Raw genomic sequence first — 12703 nt, 5'->3', positions numbered from 1 at the left:
TTGAATGACATGCCATTACTTTTTCAGTGACCTGCCTCCTGCTTGAAAAAGCAGTGACATGTCATTCAAACATTGGAGGCAGGCGGAGGAGCTCTAAATGTTGAGGAACCCTAAAGGGTATGTGCACACAAAGTCTTCTTCAGGTGTGTCGGCTCCGAAACCCACCTGAAAAAGTGCTCAGAAAATGCTCAAAACAATGAGTTTATGCATGTAAAAACGACCAGCAGTTCATATGTTCAGGCTGTTTTCACCGCTTCAGGTTTTAAAAGAGGCCAAGTGGCTAAAAGAAGTTGACCACTTTTCAAGAGATTTCTGCTCTGAAGACGTGCCAGACTTTACAAGTCAATGGGAAGTCTTAAAAGATGCCCGGTTGTCTTTTTGAGTGTTTTCCCAGGGTTATTGTTAAGAAAAAACAACTGAAAAACGCAAGTACAAAAGATGACCCAGAAACGATGGAAAAGTGCTCAAAAGAACTGCAGGCAGTGAAAAGTGGTGAACAAGTGCTCAGAAAATGACCGAAAAGACAAAAGAAAAGACGATTCAGGATGAAAAAAAAAAGATCTTCCTCTTGGAAAACTAAGCATGTTCGTCCACATGTAAAAAAATGTGGTGTGTAATTGGCCAGTAGAGTAAGTGTCCATGGGGTGCAAATGCACATGACAGAAAATCTGATTTTCACAGTACCAGCATTGTGCATGAAGTGTTAGGAAACCTTGTGCACAAGCTGCAGAGAATATTCTCTGCAGAAATATGAAATCTGCAGCGTGTCAATTTTTGCTGTGGATATAGTAGAGAATGAATTGAGTGGCTTTGTTGCAAGGCTACGTACCTTGCACTTTTTTTTTCTGCTGAGTGTTTTCAGGAGGGATTTACACCATTAAACGCAAAAATGAACTTCTCTGATTATTGCATTATTCCTGTTTTTTTTATGTATTTTCCCCTTTTTTAATGTATTTTCCTGTCCACAGGGGAAATGCCTTGAAGAAAAATCTGCAGCAAAGCCAAAAATGGTACAGATTTTGCAAATGATCCCACTGTGGAAATGCTGTAGATTTAACCGACTGCAAATGTTAAAATCTGTGAAATCAACAGCATAAATTGACAGTCTGCAATAATCTCATAAAATATGATCCACAACCCAGGTACTATAAAACACATCGGATTGTCTGTCCAAAAATCTGTTGTGCATCCAACCTGTGTGTACATACACCCAAGATTTCACTTGCGAATAATCTGATTAATAACGCTTTCTTTGCTGGGAAGAAAGTGATTGCTGCCAAGCTGCTTTTCTCCTTTTCCGCAGTCCGCACCAGGACAATTCTACTTTGTGCAGTCTGGTTCATAGAGTCCATTAATGGGATTTTAAAGAATAAGCTTGGTAATGAGTTTTCTTCAACTTATTAAAGATTTTCTCAAGGCAAAATTGCCACTGAGCTGTTTGCAGCAAAGATGATTATATAGGACTTAAAGGGTATGTAACAGAATTTGATGCTTTCATCAAAAACCTGTCCCATTCACTTCAATGGGGCAGAGCTCCAATACCCGACACCACCCATGTACTGGTGTACTGTTTCCGGAAGAAAGAAGCTGGGCTTTTCTAACCATGTACAACCTTAAAAGGATGCATATTTTTAACAATTGCCTTTCTGTCTTTCTAGTAATCATATACTGTGCTCAGCATAAATGAGTACACCTCCTATGAAAAGTACAGACTGATCATAAAGTACAGACTACTAAACTAGTAGTACGAAACATAAGATTATCAGGTAATGGGCAATACAAATGTGTGTGTCTCTGCTAATCAGGCTGATGGAAATAAGCCTGATCAGAAGCCAGGCAAGTAAATAATATCAACTTGTGGCTCAGTGGTTAGCAGCGCTGGGGTCCTGGGTGGAAATCCCACCAAGGACAACATCTACAAGGAGTTTGTATGTTCTTCCCGTGTTTGCGCAGGTTTCCTCCAGGTTCTCCAGTTTCCTCCCACACTCCAAAGACAAACTGATAGGAAATCTAGATTGTAAACCCCAATGGGGACAGTGCCGATAATGTATGTAAAGTGCTGTGGAATTAATGAGTAAAATAAATATATAATGTCAACTTTTGAAGGGCGAGGATAGCCAGAGCTCATCAATATGGGGAAGAAAATTGTAAAAGCTGATCACAGAGGACAAGCAGAGCTGTACCAGTTTTGTCAAAACTACAGCAAGTAGCCCAGTATGAGTACGTGAACACAACGTCTTTGTTTAAGCAGCCAAACTCGCCTATTTATCAAGAAGGCACTTCAGGAAACATCTGCATTAGTTTTCCTCAAGCATATTTTTTGCTGTTTTTTTAATTTCCTAAGCATTATTTTGAAGTTTTTACCCACTGGTGGATTTTTTTTTGAGGCTTCTGCCAGCATTTTTGTGGCATTTTTTTTTTATTGGAGTTTTTCAGTCATTTTTTATAACTCCAATCAACAATGAAGAAACAACTAGCATTTTTTTTAAGCAAAAAAACGCTAAATGATGCCCAGTTGTCTTTTACGCTTTATCATTGACTTCTATTATAAAGTATAGAGCATGGAGAACACCTAAAGACTGGTCAGCTGACTTCTTTTAACCGCTTGGCGTCTTTGGAAACCTGAAGCGGTAAAAAGATACTACTTTAGCCTGAACACATGAACAGTGAGTCATTTTTATATAGAAATGCATATGTTTATTCTTTAAAGCCTTTATTCACATACCGGGAGTTAACTGGCGACAGAGTCTTTTGAAGAAATTCAGTATGTAGCAAAGGGGGAAATATATTTTAGTGTAAAAATATATATGCACAAGAGAATAGTTATACATATTATATCTGTGTACGCTCCAACGTAATAACACTTCTATTAATATTTATCATCAATCAACTATATCTCTTTGCAAAAGCCTGACATGTGGTTATGTCATGAGTTTACGCTAATATCTTCACACAATAAACTGCACTTGTACATATGCTTGACAGATATTGTAAAATAATCCATGTCTCAGGGTAAACAAGAACCAGCCCCATTCTATGCTCGGTAGCCGGCCCGCGTACTGCACAGTTAGTGTTATCTTTCAGTGTGTGTGTTTGTGTGTGGTCTCAGATCTCAGACGGCACTACATAATCCATCAACGTTCTACTGCGCCGTCAGTCGCAGATTTATTTCCTGCCTGGTAACCACCCATATCATCTCCAGGATTTGAAGGAGCCATTTGATGCGATAGTACATGTACAATACAGGCATTACACACAAAATTCAGACATGTTGAAGGATGGAAAGGTTTTTTTTTAATTCAAAAATGTGTTTTTTTAATGAGGAAATAAGCCAACAAATGTGCCAGAACACTTACCTGTTGATAAAAGCATGCTATATCTAAAAATGCAATGCTCACTCTCATATATAGGAAGGGCAAACCTAATGGTCATGATATGTTGTAAGGTGATGAAGAAGTGAAGGGACACATATAACAGTGTTTAAAGCAGAGGATCTGTGGGCAAACACCGCCACCAGCTGATCAAGGACGAAAGAGAAAGGGAAAGCAAAAGAATTCTATTAGTAGGAACCTAATAGTGGGAACCTATGTTCCCACAGGAAGGGGATTCAGCAGACACCAGGTCAAGTGACAGTTGTGTCGCAGTTACAAAATATAAAATGCCTGGCTGGGCCCAGAAGGGAGGAGTAGGCGCCAAAACCTGTACCAAGCAGGTCGTTTGGCCGCGAAGTGGGCTTACAACCACCATCGCACAAATGATGTCCCAACAACCCCGGCTAATGAAAAGCCAAATCTGGGACGCCGGAAAGAATTCATGGGACTTCCATGTAGCTGCCAGGTACAACTGACCTGGACCAGAGTCCGGGAATCCATCTGCACATCTTTAATTATTGCATTAAAGACACAGTTGTTTTACTTCTGAAGACTATTTAATTTGCATATATGTTTTCCCAAGGAGCATTGCATGCAAGACTGAATACATCTGCTGTATTTCCTTAATGAGAACCAGTACCCCATAGAGCAGCATCAAGGGCATCTCATCCAACCATTCAGAATCTTGAATACTGAATAGGTGCAGGAACCTTGAGACAAATGTCTACAGCTGGGTTGCTGGATTGGCTAGTATTCCTAGTTATGTTGAATGCGCTTTCATGGAACAGACATAGACTTATGGGGTATCTAGTTATAGCTTACAATAGACAAACAGATTTCTTTCTTTTGCATAAAAATAAACTTGCACATACTTTCCCATGAAGTAATCCCTCTTAAGGCTCGTGCACACAACTGTAGAAGTTGGACGAATGCTATCTGTCGTTGTGATGGATAACACTCATCCCCACGTTATTCTATAGGGTCATGCAAAAGTCCAATTTTTTCCTCAGACCGAGTTTGTCTGAGGAAAAATATCGTAGCATACACGAGTTGCGTCCGATTGGATCACACTCGGCCATCCAGGTCTATGGGTCCGCGGAAAACATCAGACCGAACTCTGATGACATCCGAGAGCGATCCGATTTTCAAGGACTGACAGAATGCAGAAGATGGATCTTTTTTTTTTCTTCTCCACATCCGAGAAAATTAGATTACACTCTGGTCAAACTGTGATCAAACTCTGATTAGCGTGTGATTCGCACACTCTGAAAAGAAAATCGGTCGTGTGACCCTAGCCTAAGGCTGTTTGCTTTGCGCGATGAGTATTGTTAAACGTCCTCCGACCAACGACTTACTTGCCAGTCATCAATCGTTTAATAGCCTGTTTACACAGACTAACCCTGCTTCGGATGTGCTCTGAACTAATCTGAAATAGATTGATTCTTCAATGTGCATAGGCTGCTATTGTTCTCGGCAGCAGAGGTCCATTTGGTAATTTTTAAAATGTAAAAAAATAACATTTTTAATTTTTTTGCCTACAATACAAAGGAAATGTATCATCTTTAACTTTAGTCCTTTTACAGATCATTTCATCTTCAAGTTGCTTAACCGTTCCCAATAACAGTAATTTTGACCAGGGGTGCCCAAACTTTTACATGCCACTGGATATACTGCAGACACTCCGTTTGTACCTGTTCACACTTGCTTCTTTCTGTTAGGAGGATCTGGTCAGATTTATTTTTTGTAGTATATGATTAGAGCACATTTCTCTGCTGTTGATTACTTCTTTGGAAGCATCAGTCTGAATCCCAAAACCCGGGATTTACAGGTGCATCTCACTAAATTAGAATATCATCAAAAGTTCATTTATTTCAGTTCTTCAATACAAAAAGTGAAACACATACAGTACAGACCAAAAGTTTGGACACACCTTCTCATTTAAAGAAATTTCTATATTTTCATAACTATGAGAATTGTACATTCACACTGAAGGCATCAAAACTATGAATTAACACATGTGGAATTATATACTTAACAAAAAAGTGTGAAACAACTGAAAATATGTCTTATATTCTAGGCTCTTCAAAGTAGCCACCTTTTGCTTTGATGACTGCTTTGCACACTCTTGGCATTCTCTTGATGAGTTTCAAGAGGTAGTCACCGGAAATGGTTTTCACTTCACAGGTGTGCCATGTCAGGTTTAATAAGTGGGATTTCTTGCCTTATAAATGGGGTTGGGACCATTAGTTGTGTTGTGCAGAAGTCTGGTGGATACACAGCTGATAGTCCTACTGAATAGACTGTTAGAATTTGTATTATGGCAAGAAAAAAGTAGCTAGGTAAAGAAAAACGAGTGGCCATCAGTACTTTAAGAAATGAAGGTCAGTCAGTGGGAAAAATTGGGAAAACTTTGAAAGTGTCCCCAAGTGCAGTTGCAAAAACCATCAAGTGCTACAAAGAAACTGGTTCACATGAGGACCGCCCCAGGAAAGGAAGACCAAGAGTCACCTCTGCTTCTGAGGATAAGTTTATCCAAGTCACCAACCTCAGAAATTGCAGGTTAACAGCAGCTCAGATTAAAGACCAGGTCCATGCCACACAGAGTTCTAGCAGCAGACACATCTCTTCAACATCTGTTAAGAGGAGACTTTGTGCAGCAGGCCTTCATGGTAAAATAGCTGCTAGGAAACCACTGCTAAGGACAGGCAACAAGCAGAAGAGACTTGTTTGGGCTAAAGAACACAAGGAATGGACATTAGACCAGTGGAAATCTGTGCTTTGGTCTGATGAGTCCAAATTTGAGATCTTTGGTTCCAACCACCGTGTCTTTGTGAGATGCAGAAAAGGTGAACGGATGGACTCTACATGCCTGGTTCCCACCGTGAAGCATGGAGGAGGAGGTGTGATGGTGTGGGGGTGCTTTGCTGGTGACACTGTTGGAGATTTATTCAAAACTGAAGGCATACTGAACCAGCATGGCTACCACAGCATCTTGCAGTGGCATGCTATTCCATCTGGTTTGCATTTAGTTGGACCATCATTTATTTTTCAATAGAACAATGACCCCAAACACACCTCCAGGCCGTGTAAGGGCTATTTGACCAAGAAGGAGAGTGATGGGGTGCTACTCCAGATGACCTGGCCTCCACAGTCACCAGACCTGAACCCAATCGAGATGGTTTGGGGTGAGCTGGACCGCAGAGTGAAGGCAAAAGGGCCAACAAGTGCTAAGCATCTCTGGGAACTCCTTCAAAATTGTTGGAAGACCATTTCCGGTGACTACCTCTTGAAGTTCATCAAGAGAATGCCAAGAGTGTGCAAAGCTGTCATCAAAGCAAAAGGTGGCTACTTTGAAGAACCTAGAATATAAGACATGTTTTCAGTTGTTTCACACTTTTTTTGTTAAGTATATAATTCCACATGTGTTAATTCATAGTTTTGATGCCTTCAGTGTGAATGTACAATTTTCATAGTCATGAAAATACAGAAAAATCTTTAAATGAGAAGGTGTGTCCTGTATATTATATAGAGTCATTACAAACAGAGCGATCTATTTCAAGTGTTTATTTCTGTTAATGTTGATGGTTATGGCTTACAGCCAATGAAAACACAAAAGTCATTATCTCAGTAAATTAGAATCATTAACAAAAAACACCTGCAAAGGCTTCCTAAGCGTTTAAAAAGATCCCTTAGTCTGTTTCAGTAGGCTCCACAATCATGGGGAAGACTGCTGACTTGACAGATGTCCAGAAGGCAGTTACTGACACACTTCACAAGGTCCCACTGAAATAAATTAACTTTTTGATGATATTCTAATTTAGTGAGATGCACCTGTAGATATGCCCCAGACTAAACCTTTGCCTTCAACAAGAAAAAAAGTTCAAAATATGAAACTTTGATCTCTGTTTGGCAGTCAATCGCCAAGCAGAGGGCAAAGATTCACATTTTGGACTTTGCTTGCCTTATTGGAGTTAATGACTCCATAGAGACGATTAATTTCATTTTTCTTGGATTCAGATGGAAGTTCCCAATGAAGTCATGATTGGGCAAAGAAACACAATGTGAACCTGACAGAATGCTAAGTAAACATAGCACTAATTGGTGCTGAGTTTTGCCACTGAATTGATGTGGTAGGACTGATATGTATCTTGTGATTGGTACCTATAGGCTTTACCTAATTACAGGGCTCATTCAGTAAATTATATGCAACTAAAAATAGAGGTTAGGACCATCCCGACTGGGTACACCTTGACGCTGGAGGCATGGCTTCTACGCTTTTTTTGATCAAAAACAGTGTTTACTAAGTACCCAATGTTATTTATATGAACTATTGCGTTTTACTTACTTACAGCATCTTACGTTTTGTCTGTTTAATGGCCAGTGTGAACATGCTCCTACACATTACATATATACCAACTTATACTTCAGTTCAATTCTTTCGTATTTGTAATAGAACTGTCCTATAGAAAATATGGCAGAAAAAAATGAGCTAAGTCTTATAAAGTGTATCCTTGGAGGATATAGAAAAGCCTATGGTCATTGTTACACAATTGTTATACAGTCAGTACAGTCGCGTAAGATATAGGTTACATAGCCAAAAGCAGTGTATCGAATGAGACCAGTAGAAAAAGAAAAATGCAGGTGGTATTATATGAGGGTAAGGTTCTTCTGTAATGTCACCCTCAAACGTATGCAAAACCAGGAGTGTATATTCTCAGACCGGGCACCCTACGAATGGAAGGCATTACACAAGACAAGACAGACGTCTAATCACGGCATGTGCAGATATGGCCGCAGCGGTGAGGCTGTCCATGCGCCTTTCTCCCTCAGACAGACAAAAGACAGTGTTTATAGAGAAAACTAAATTGATTGTAAGCAGGGTTTGTTTAGGGGGCTTGGAAACTACCAGTTTATCTTGGCAATAGTATATGTAAGGAATTTTGCTCTGTTTGATATATGTTTATATCCCATGCTACCTATTTCTCAAGAATGTTTTTACATGTAATTCTGATTGTCACGCTCTTAACCTCTTCTTTGCAGCTTCACATTGAGCATAAAATACTATATTCCTCCTCTATTAACCCTCCACCAATCTCAGGGCAAATCTAAGGATCACCTTAGGTATTTTAACCCTATTCTATCTGGACAGAGCACTACAAGACAGAGGTGTGAACCTCGGAATAAAGTTCTTCCACAAGATAACAAAATGTTGGGTTCCTGAGCCCCATTTGACTCTCATCTGCAAAAGCGTGCAATCCAGTTAACATAGTCCTAGAGGAACTGATGGAGCAGATAGCTAAGCCCGTGCTTACAATACAGCCAGCAAGGGACTGCCGAGGAATTAATCACAGCCATGTCCAACTGCATTTTTTCACTTAACGCATAGCAGAAGTTTGGAGAAAGGAGGCCCCATTGCCAGGCGTGCAACTGCTTTGACAAAAATTAGTACACAGATCCAGGAAGAAATATGTTTTGTTAATTTAACCCCTCCAGGTGCAAAGTGATATTTAAAAGCTGTGGTTAATCTCTATTGGGGCAGTCAATCTTTTAATCGATCTATTATATATGCATTCCTGCACATGGACTTTGTAGAAGGGGCTACTTGTTGGCTCCCAGCCGTTATACATACTGTACAGTGCAGAGCAGAGGTGGCCAGGATGTCTGGGAAGAGGCTTAGTGTTCTGACACTAAAGGCACAACTGTCTATGGGGTTTCTCTAGGAGGGCACGTATGGGCAGATTTTCTTGGCAGAGTGACGTCAGGCTGTATGAGAATCGGCGCAGATGCAAAACACTCCTTCAAGGTATTGAATGCCTCCCTGGCCAGACTGGACCATTTAGAAAAGTCTGTCCCTTTCCTCGTCATATCCGTCAGAAGTTTGTTTGGCCACTATCAAAAATTTTTTGTTGGACTTGCAGTAGTAGTTGGCGAAACCCAAAAACCTTTGTAAGTCCTTTAAATCCTCAGGACAATCCCAATCCTGTACAGCTCGGACTTTCACTGGATCCATGCGAAAACAAGTAGACCATAAAATATAGCCCAGAAACGGGATGTTCTCAACCGAAAACATACACTTCTCTGGTTTGACAAATTGTCTCAGAGTATCTGTAAGACAGGCCTGACATGTACCTGATGTGGTTCAAGGTCAGGCGAATAAATTAATATGTGATCCAGATAGATCACAACAAATCTACCAGCCAGGTGACTAAAGATGTAATTTACAAAATGCTGAAAGACGTTGGGAGCATTAGTCAACCCAAATGGCATCACAAGGTTCTCATAGTGTCTTTCAGGTGTATTGGAGGCAGTTTTCCACTCATCCCCTCTTTAATACAAATGAGATTATACGCCCCCTCGAAGATCCAATTTAGAAAACCATTTTGCTCCCACGATCTGATTAAAGAGGTCCGGGATGAGAGGGAGCGGATACGGATCCCGGACCATGATCTGATTTAGCTTGCGGAAATCTTCTTTACAAAGAAAAACCCAGCAGCAATGGGGGATGAGGATGGTCTGATATAACCCTTTGCCAAACTTTCTGCAATATAGTCCTTAATGACCTGCCTCTCTGGACTAGAGATATTATAAAGTCTGCTCTTAGGCAGCCTGGCCCCAGGAACAAGATTAAGGGAGCAGTCATAAGGATGATGGGGAGTGAGTTCTTGACAATCCTGCTCCATAAACACATCCCTAAAGTCAGGCAGGTATTTAGGCACAGACTGGGTATCCACCCTAGCTAGCCGGGTGCCCAAACAGTGTCCTTAACAAAAGTCGCTTCAATTTGCCATCTCCCGAGTCTGCCAATCTACCACAGGGTTGGGCAGCGTGAGCCAAGGTAGTCCAATAACCAAAGGAGAGGGCAAGCCCTCTAGCACATAACAGTCAATACATTCTGAGTGCATGGCCCCTACCTGTAGATGTAACCCTAGGATGACTTGAGTAAAATACCCCTGCCTCAAGGGTGCGGAGTCTATGGCGATTATGGGTATATGTTTGGACAGTGTATGTGGTTTGAGGCCCTGGACCTGAAAGAACCTAGGGTCGATCAAATTAAATCCCCCCCTCCCTGTCCAGAAAGGCAGAAATGACCACCTTATTTTTGCCCAGATGGATTTCAGCCGGTAGAAAAACTTGTGACCTACCCACGGAGGAGATATGTACACCCGCGTTGCTAACCTCTCTGCAACCTGGGCTTTGTTTTCCAGCGGCTGTTTACGGTGTGGTAGGGAAGGAAAAGCACCCACAAAATGACCCTTCCTCCCACAGTAAAAGCATACTCGCCCTTTACGCTTAACTACAGTTTGCTCCACAGAACTATTCACCCGACCTAACTGCATGGGCTCCTCAGATGACTCAGACCAGGTTCCCTTATCACGCCCCCCAGAGAACTTGTCAGGCAAAGCGAACTTGGGCTCCAACGGGGGCTGCCTGGGTGTCATGGTTCCCAAACCTGATGAGTTAGAGTGCTGCAACATGACAGTGCATAGATCTGTCACCTCCAGGCTGAGTTGATGCAGTTGCCCTGTCAGAGCAGTGATACGATCCATAATGGATCAAAAAACGGTTTTGGCCAAACCTAATGTCACGACTCTGTTGTCGGGTATCCGGGGACCAGGAGCTCCTTCCCTGTCCCTGGCGCTAGGGGTGCCCTAGCTGGCCCTGTTCCCCAGATTACTTCTGAAGATGAAGACGACAGAGCCACATACCTTGTCTGAGCTCCTCAATCCGCCCTCAGTCTGTTACCTTGCCCCACCCAGGGAAGAGGGGAGTAGTAGTGTATGGCAGTACACCAACCAGACTAACAAGGTAATACAAACAGGGATAAAGGAAAGTACCACTCAAACAAATATATGCAGACAAACAACAGAGGATAACACCGGAAAGTGGAGGATGGGGAAAAACTAAAGTAGGAGAAGGAGGGGACAAACTTGCAACCAAAACCACGATACAGTCTTCGCTAAATCAACCAAATGCCTTCTCAAACAACAACTCTTCACCAAACTCCTAGAACCATGCAGCGTGAAGCTAGCTCTGGCAATGACTGCTTGCCAGAGCCCAGAATATATAAGAGAGGGGAGTGGCTAACAGTGAACAGCTGCGAGCTTCAAGGCAGGTAAGCTTCCAGGAGCTCACAGCTAAGCAGATTAACTCCTGCACTGCTAAAAGAAACCAGCACCGTTTAATATGAAGGTGAAAATCTTCTAATGATTGCAGGAATAGGAGGAATCAGAAACTGCGGTATTCTGGCTCCTGTCGCGGTAAACCTGTGACAACACTCCTCAGGAGAGCACCATGCCAGGCAAAGCAGAAAGCGGTGCGGCAGGAGTGGAGCGCTCCTGATGATATTACTTGAGAAAACCCCTTTAAATTACAGACTGCATATTGTTATATTTTATATCTGATGACCAAATGTGCTGGGTGTGAAGAAAGCACCACTCCATAGCTTTTTTAAAAAAAAAATTGTCCTCTGGAGTGGTGCCACTAAGCTAAGTTCCCTGCCCCTAGTCTTATACTTACCAGCTGCCACGTACATCTGTTATAAGCGTCACTCCGGTCGGTCTCCAGCAGGCTGAGACCTGCCGGATTGCTCCAGTGTTTGCTGGGCGATCTGGAAGTCACTACTCAATGCAAGTCTATGAGAACTAGAGCGAGGTTTCCATAGACTTACATCGAGAGCTTGTGACAGTTACCTGACTTCTGGTTAGTCAGAAGGTGCAGTCCAAAAATGGATGCGCTGGGAAGAGCTGAAGACAGCGGCTGGTAAGTATAATACTAGGCTCAGGGACCTTACATTAGTGGCACCAATTCAGCGCTGAAATAGAAAAAAAATGCTGGAGTGGTGCTTTAAGTCCGTGTATTGTGGAGCTGGCAAATAAAGCAAGGATCCTAAAGTCTGAGCCTTGTAGTCGGCACTTATACACTACCTGAGTGTAAAGGAAATTCTTGAAAGCCCAGGGAGAACTATAGGATCCTGATTCATCATTGCTTTTTACGGTTGTTTTTTGTCAAGTGTTATGCTTTTTTTTTTTGTTTGCACCAAATTCATTAATTCTATGTGTGCCTTTTTTTTTAAAGTCTACTTTATATGTGCTCACCTAGGTTTTTTTTATTTGTGTGCTTTGTGGGCGGATTTTACTGATTACAGATGTTTTCGTCTGATTCATTAATTGTGACTTTTTCAAAAGTCATAAAATACTGGGCAACTCCACTCTAGTCCTCCTGGAGGGATTTTCTGCACTTATATCAAAGTCGACTCTTTTGTGACATTTTGAAAAAGTTGCGAATTTTTGGTCAAAAAGTTACAAAAATTATAACAGTGAAAAAAAGCCCTA

At 41.6% G+C, this 12703-nt stretch overlaps 1 protein-coding gene across 1 annotated transcript in view; it reads right to left on the bottom strand.

The window, feature by feature from the left end:
• The window catches only part of ST7L (suppression of tumorigenicity 7 like), a 196750-nt gene that overhangs the window by 16587 nt on the left and 167460 nt on the right, over positions 1-12703 (bottom strand). The gene's annotated exons all lie outside the window — the stretch shown is intronic.

Source organism: Phyllobates terribilis, unplaced genomic scaffold, assembly GCF_046119375.1.
Source record: "Phyllobates terribilis strain yellow unplaced genomic scaffold, ASM4611937v1 Scaffold_2__4_contigs__length_985480577, whole genome shotgun sequence".
In the NCBI taxonomy this organism is placed as follows: domain Eukaryota; kingdom Metazoa; phylum Chordata; class Amphibia; order Anura; family Dendrobatidae; genus Phyllobates; species Phyllobates terribilis.
This window is presented reverse-complemented; position numbering and strand designations above follow the sequence as displayed.